Source organism: Lathyrus oleraceus, chromosome 4 (assembly GCF_024323335.1).
Source record: "Lathyrus oleraceus cultivar Zhongwan6 chromosome 4, CAAS_Psat_ZW6_1.0, whole genome shotgun sequence".
In the NCBI taxonomy this organism is placed as follows: domain Eukaryota; kingdom Viridiplantae; phylum Streptophyta; class Magnoliopsida; order Fabales; family Fabaceae; genus Lathyrus; species Lathyrus oleraceus.
In genome coordinates, this window is record NC_066582.1 from 209,002,833 (window position 1) to 209,011,032 (window position 8,200).

Below are 8,200 nucleotides of genomic sequence, written 5' to 3' on the forward strand. Positions count from 1 at the left end.
TACTGAGAACCCAAACCAACATTTAAAAATATTTCTTCAATTAGCAGACACTTTTAAAACCAATGGAGCTTTTCCTAAGGCAATACGTTTAAGATTATTCCCTTTCTCCCTCAGAGATAAAGCCCTGTCATGGTTAGATTCCCTTCCACCCAATTTCATTATGACTTGGGTTAACCTTAGAAGAGTATTTCTTGCTAGATATTTTCCCCTGAGTAAGACCGCCGTTCTTCAAAACCATATAACTAGATTTACCCAAAACCAAGGAGAATCGCTGTTTGAAGCTTGGGAGAGATATAAAGAGTTGTTACGAGCATGCCCATATCATGGTTTAGAAAATTGGTTAATCATTCAAACCTTCTATAATGGACTTCATTACAACACAAAGATGACCATCGACGCTGCCGCAGGCGGTGCTCTGATGAACAAACCTTATCCTGAAGTTAGTGCCCTCATCGAAGATATGGCTCAAAACCATCAATCACGGGGAGTCGAACGAGCGACAGTTGAGAAGAAGGAAGCCCAAGGAGGAGTCCATGAACTAAGCTCTATAGACATGATGCAAGCTAAAATGGACGCATTAGCCCTTAAGGTCGAGCATATGTGCATAAACCCGAATACTGTAGCCGCAGTTTCATCGGATTGTGAGATATGTGGAACCAAAGGACACCAATCCGCAGAATGCAGTCTATTAAACGAAACCCACTATGAGCAAGTGAACTACACCCAAGGGAACCCATACTCGAATACCTATAACCCTGGATGGAGGAATCACCTGAACTTCTCCTATAAAAACAATAACCCTATTCAAAATAATGCACCTTCGAGACCTAGTTATCAAGCCCCTAGATCAAATCAACCTATGCAACCCGTGCCACCAAAGCCGAGCCTTGAGAAAATTATGGAAAATTTTATCACCGCTCAAACCCAACAAAACAAGGAGTTCATGAACCAAAACGTTCATGTTAACGAATTGATTACTCAGTTAGGAACCAAGGTTGACCAAATAGTTACTCATACCAAGATGCTTGAAACCCAGATCTCTCAGGTAGCTTTAAACCAAGCCCCTCAGACTACACCTGGAGGACAATTCCCTGGACAACCTCAACAAAATCCGAGAGTACAAGCCAATGCCATTACCCTACGAAGTGGGAACGCTTATGATGAGCCACCAAACCCTAGATTGAGTGAACCCGAAACTTCTAAGGAATGTACAAAACCCACGGACGATAGATCTGTTAAATATCCGATAGGCATTTTAGAAGATGTCCCTGTTAGGATAGGTCAGTTATTTATCCCTACTGATTTTGATGTCATGGACATCAAAGAAGACAATGATATACCAATCCTTCTAGGTAGACCATTCTTATCGACTGTAGGAGCCATAATAGGTGTCAAGAAAGGAAAGTTGACATTTGAGGTAGGTGATGAGAAAATAGAATTTATACTTTTGAAATTTCTTATGGCACCTGTGATGGGAGACTCGTGTTATGCCTTACATATCATTGATGAATGTGTTAGAGAATTAGAACAAAAAGAAATTATAAAAACAATTAAGTTACCATCAACTCTCATAAGGGAAGATGATGACTTTAAAAAACCCTACATCGATGATAACCTTTACGAATGTTTATCCCTTACTCCAGATCATATGCCATGCCCTAAGAAACCAACCTTAGAACTTAAGGAACTGCCTAAGAACCTGAGATATGAGTTCCTTGATGAAAAGATGAACCGTCCAGTTATAGTCAGTGCTACCTTGAGCCAAGAGGAAACGAACCAACTTTTAGACGTTTTACGAAGATAACCCTCAGCATTAGGATACAATATCTCTGACCTGAAAGGTATAAGCCCATCCGTATGCATGCATCGGATTTCGCTCGAAGAAGATTCAAAACCCTCCAGAGAACATCAGAGAAGAATAAACCCTATAATGAGTGATGTTGTTAAAAAGGAAGTTCTTAAGTTACTTGAGGCATCACAGTCGTGCAAAACAATTAAGGCGAACATGTAGCAAAACGTTTAGAAGGAGGATGGCGGATGTGTATAGATTATAGAAAGTTAAATAAAGCAACTAGGAAGGACCATTTCCCTTTACCATTTATAGACCAAATGTTGGAGCGTCTAGCCAGACACTCTTACTTCTGTTATCTAAATGGATACTCTAGATTCTTCCAAATACCTATCCACCCCGAAGATCAAGAAAAAACTACCTTTACATGCCCTTATGGAACTTTTGCCTACAGACGAATACCATTCGGCCTCTGTAATGCCCCAGCTACTTTCCAACGCTGCATGATGTCAATCTTTGCAGATTACCTAGATGGTATCATGGAAGTGTTTATGGATGATTTCTCGGTTTGCGGATTTGATTTCCACAATTGTCTTGCTAACCTTGAGAAAATCCTGGAGAGATGCGTGGAGGTGAACCTCGTGCTAAACTGGGAAAAGTGTCATTTCATGGTGACCGCAGGAATAGTTTTAGGACATATAGTTTCCGAAAGAGGTATAGAGGTAGATAAAGCTAAAATAGAAGTTATAAAAAACCTAAAACCACCAAAAACCATCAGAGAAGTCCGAAGCTTTCTTGGACACGCTGGATTCTACCGGCATTTTATTAAGGACTTCTCCAAAATAACTAAACCTTTAACTGGACTTTTAATGAAAGATGCTGAATTCATTTTCGATGAAAAATGTAATGACGCATTTAATCTTTTAAAACAAGCGTTAGTATCGGCACCCATTATGAAACCGCCCGATTGGTCGGAACCTTTTGATATAATGTGCGATGCTAGTGATTATGCAGTTGGAGCCGTTCTAGGACAAAGGAAAGATAAAAAATTACATGCCATTTATTATGCCAGTAGAACCCTAGATGCTGCCCAACTTAACTATGCAACAACTGAAAAAGAGTTACTTGCTGTAGTTTTCGCTATAGACAAATTTAGATCTTATCTAGTAGGAGCAAAAATTATAGTTTACACTGATCATGCTGCCATTCGTTACCTATTAAGTAAAAAAGATGCCAAGACAAGGTTACACCGATGGATTCTATTACTACAAGAGTTTGATTTAGACATAAGAGATAAAAAAGGCACTGAAAACGTAGTAGCTGATCACCTTTCTAGGCTAGAACATCTAAAACCTGAACTAGTACCCATAAATGATGATTTCGCCTATGATAGACTGATAGCTAGAGTAGAAACCATTGAAGATAATAACCTAGATCCTTATGAGCACTCCCAAAATTCCTTAGTAATAAGTAACGTACCCTGGTATGCAGACTTCGTTAATTACCTAGCTGCTGATATAGTACCCCTTGATCTTGACTACCACCGCAAAAAGAAATTCTTCCACGATGTGAGAAACTTCTATTAGGACGAACCGCTCCTTTTCAAAAGGGGTAAAGATGGCATTTTTCGCCATTGCGTTCCAGAAGAAGAGGTAAATAGTATTATCGAGCATTGTCTTTCTGCACCCTATGGTGGACATGCGAGCACCTCTAAGACATACGCCAAGATTCTTCAAGCTGGCCTATTCTGGCCTACCATGTGGCGTGATGTCTATGCTTGCATTGTCAAATGTGATAGATGCCAACGCACTGGAAACATTTCAAGACTTGATGAAATGCCTCTAAGAAACATTCAGGAAGTAGAACTCTTTGACGTATGGGGTATAGATTTCATGGGACCTTTCCCACCATCCTTAGGAAACAGGTATATCTAAGTAGTTGTAGACTATGTGTCTAAGTGGATAGAAGCTATAGTTGCACCCACAAACGACACTAGGGTAGTAATCAAACTATTTAAAAACTATATATTCCCTAGATTTGGAACACCACGTTTAGTTATAAGCGATGGAGGATCACACTTTATATCTAGAATATTTGACAAACTTTTAAGAAAATATGGAGTTAGGCATAGAGTAGCAACACCGTACCACCCACAGACTAGTGGCCAAGTAGAAGTATCTAATAGGGAGATAAAACAAATCCTAGAGAAAACTGTTTCTATTTCTAGGAAAGACTGGTCTCAGAAGCTTCAAGAAGCATTATGGGCCTATAGAACCGCTTTCAAAACCCCTATAGGAACTACTCCTTACCAACTAGTTTATGGAAAATCCTGTCACTTACCGTTCGAATTAGAGCATAAGGCCTATTGGGCCATTAAAACTTTGAATATAGACTACCTAGCCGCTGGAGAAAAGCGTACCCTAGACATTCATAAATTAGAAGAACTTAGGCAATCTGCCTACGAGAATGCAAAAATATATAAAGAGAGGACAAAAGCCTATCACGACAAAAGAATAGTAAAGAAAAACTTCAATATAGGCGATCCTGTTCTCCTTTACAACTCTAGGTTACGACTCTTCCCTGGAAAGCTACGTTCAAGATGGACTGATCCTTTCGAAGTATCCAAGATTCTGAGATCCGGAGCCGTGGAAATCAAGAACGAAACCTGTAGTCCATTCATTGTAAATGGACAAAGACTGAAGCTCTATGAAGGAGGAGACATTCCAACATACTACTCAGGCCACACCCTGATTGATCCACCAATTCCTACTACTACAGGTGTATAAATTCTAATCGGCAAGCTAATGACGTTAAACAAGCGTTGCGTGGGAGGCAACCCATGGTTTTTTATTTTACTTTTTCGCATTTATTTAATTTTATTTTATTTTATTTTTATTTTCACCGAGAAAGAGTTCGGTGGCGAATAACATGAGCTTCATGCAAGAGGCGCAGCGGAGGACAGACAGGTCCTACGACACTGTTCTACAATCTCTGCAAACGATCACAGATACACAAGGCCGTCAGCAACACCACCACCGTCAGCATATTGCTCTCATAGAAAACACTCAGGGTACCATTTTAGGTAACCTTCGAGAGGTGAGGACCGCTCAGGATGCCCTGCAGGCGAGGATGGATCAGAGAGACCGTCGTCGTACCCGATCTCGTCGTCCACCTCAGGATGGCGAGGGCACTAGTGGTCAGCAATAGGTTGTCAGGTAACTTTTCCCTTATCTTATTTCGAAACATTGGGGACAATGTTCGATTTAAGTGTGGGAGGAGACTCTATCGTCTTTTCTTTATTACCTTTCTCGTTTTTTTCCTTTATCGCTTTTTCTTTGCTGTTTTTAGATAGTTTATTTCCTTTTAGTTGTTTATTTTGCTTTTTAGTATAATGCATGAGTCTGACGAGTCACCAAATGTAGTATATCTTTAGTACAATCCTACCTCCCAATACCTTTAGCCCCACCGAATTTTTTTTCGCAAAAGAAAATAGTGTTATTCCGAAAGTTTTCAGGTTTTAAAGACATGTTTTGAGTAAGGACGCGGTGACTTGGGAGAACTCTGCGAAACATCAGTATTATTTTAGCACCATAGACTTCATAAATATAGGAACCACTCCCGAAACCCCATATACCATGGCCTTAATCATCATTTCCGTATAAGTCCTCAGTAGTTTATCTCAGCAGTCAGCTCCGGCCTACGCATCCTCTAGGTAGGGGACCGATACAAATAAGTGAATGATCCAGAAAAACAAAAAAATAAAAGAAAGCAAAAAGGCAACTCCGGTATAGGTGACCCTCACAAAGTCATTTAAACCAAAGAATTGTAAAAATTTGCTACAAAAAGAAAAAGAAAAAGAAAAAGAAAAACCTACCCACTGTTAGTTGGTTCAGAGGTATCTGGCACTGAACTCGGTGGGGCGGATCATGATCCGATCCCCCACAACTACAGTTGAGTCCAATAAAAGGGTTTACACATATTTATATGCCAGAAACCCCATGCTCAGATCATAATCACTAACAGGCCACTCTACTATGAAGCATGTACGGATAACGGGCTTAATGTGATTGCGCCTGAATGAAAAGGACACAAAAAGAGATGAAGAGGCAGGCCTAGGTATTGTGGGATAATATGGGTTGGTTAATATAGGAATGAAGTTTATGTCCGTATTTGCGGATTAGTGTCATCATGATACCCTTAGTTCACTCAGTTAGTACCTATCACTGCATCCCGACTTGAACTTAGAATTTTTACCTGAAGCACTCGTTTACACAAATATTCTTTTATGAGATTTTTAATGTTTTCCTTGAGGACAAGCAAAGGTTTAAGTGTGGGAGAGTTTGATAACACTGAAATTTACCGTATTTTCGACTCCGATTTCACATGCATTCTAGTTGTTTTATTGTTATTTTGTTGTGTTATTGCTATGTTTTCCTTTGTTTTCAGGTTTTTACTTTAATCGGAGCCCCGATCGAGAAAAGGAGTGAAAAAGAGCTAAAAACCCTAAAATTCAGCATTTTGTACTTGTGGCCTACCCCATGGCTGGCGCCATAGACCCTGCCATGACGTGTCCAAGCTCAACTTCCCTCAACTTCCACGTTCCCCACTACTTCCACTAAGGCGCCTCAGATAAGTCTTGTGGCGGGCGCCATGGCCTTGTGGCGGGCGCCACAAGAGGAAAAGTTTTCCCTCCCATTTTCAAGTTGAAGGGCATCCTTGTCATTTCCATCTGTTTACTTGCTTATACATAGAAACTCGAAATCACTTTTACAATCATCCAAACTTAGAGCAGAGGCAAACTCAGAGCAACTTTATTTCACTTAGGCATATATTCAGTATTTTAAAGTGGTAATCGCTTCGCATTGGAGTGTTACCACAATTGTGTAATCAAGTCTGTGATCGAGTCGGTAATCGAGTTTGGAGCACTTTGGAAGGAAGTTAATCCTGCCGCCATTTTCATTTCCGCTTTGCGATTTACTCAACCCTCCGATTGGAGTAGGTTTTTATTACTTGTCTTTATCTTATTTATTTTCCCGCACTTGCTTTACTTTATTTATATCCCGCACTCGCTTTAAATTATTTATTTCCTCGCACTCGCTTTAAATTATTTATTTCCTCGCACTCGCTTTAAATTATTTATTTCTCGCACTCGCTTTAAATTATTTATTTCTCGCACTCGCTTTAAATTATTTATTTCCTCGCACTCGCACTACTTTTATTTACTTTCCGCACTCACACTACTTTTATTTAAATTAATGCACTTTTACTTTACCATGTCTAACTAAATCTATAAGGTTAGAATGTAAGAATCGTAATTGAACCGATAATCTGTACAATTGTTCGTAGAAACACTTAAGGGCTATTTTAACTTTCAAATTAAGTTTTCCCGCACTTCAACTCCGTTGGGTAAGATCGAAAGCCGTCCAACGTCTATCTAAACTTAATTGTTTTTAACTATTTCAAAAACAGCGAAAGCGCTTTGTTTAGTTCAGTAGGAGTTTTTAATTTAAGAAGAAAAGAGATTTTAAAACTATTTTCGGACGCGTTTATAAGTTTAGAGTCTGGTTCGTGAGAACCTCTTTTGGTTAAGAAACCCAGGTTATAATACTTTTTAACTTAGTCAAGATACTATATTTCTTAAAAATAGGTTTACTACTCTAACGCAATGCGCGCCTTTTTATAAGTGACAATAAGAGGGTTTGATTAGGGAGTACAACTCGGTTCGGAGTACACGAAAGAGACAGTTCCTGTTAAATTAGTTCTTTTCAAAGTAGGAAACATTGCCCATAAGTAATTCTATTAGAAAGTACTTGGATTATTAATTGATTACGTGAATTACATTCGACCCTGTCTTTATTAATTAATCTTTATTCAAGACTTTACTTTTCATTGCACACTCCAAAAACACTTATTTTGATTGCCTTTGATAAACACCATAACGACAGATAACGATAGATTGACACTTGGTCTCTATGGATTCGATAATCTTTTATATTACTCTAACGCGTTCGTATACTTGCGAAACACCGCATCAATTACCAAAAGTACACTTATTGGGATTCAAACGGAGTTTGTACTTCCTCAAATGCTGGAATAGCTTCAACAAATGCTCAACATGTTCCTCTTCCTCAATCGATTTAGCAATCATGACATCGACATAACCTTCAATCTCTTTATGCATCATATCATGAAAAAGATTAGTCATTTCTCTCTGGTAAGTTGCACAAGCATTCTTTAGACCGAAAGGCATCACTCTATAACAGAATGTTCCCCAGGGTGTAATGAATATGGTCTTCTCCATATCCTCGGGTTCCATCTTAATCTGATTATATCCGGAAAATCCATCCATAAATGAAAAGACTTTGAATTTAGCAGTATTGTCTACCAACATTTCAATGTGTGGCAGAGGTA

The 8,200-nt window shown here is 39.1% G+C and overlaps 1 non-coding gene across 1 annotated transcript; it reads right to left on the minus strand.

Moving 5' to 3' along the window:
• Positions 1 to 223: 223 nt before the first annotated feature.
• Positions 224 to 330, minus strand: LOC127077136 (small nucleolar RNA R71). Its single transcript, XR_007787111.1, has one exon. It is a non-coding gene; the product is annotated as a small nucleolar RNA R71 (small nucleolar RNA).
• Positions 331 to 8,200: the final 7,870 nt, after the last annotated feature.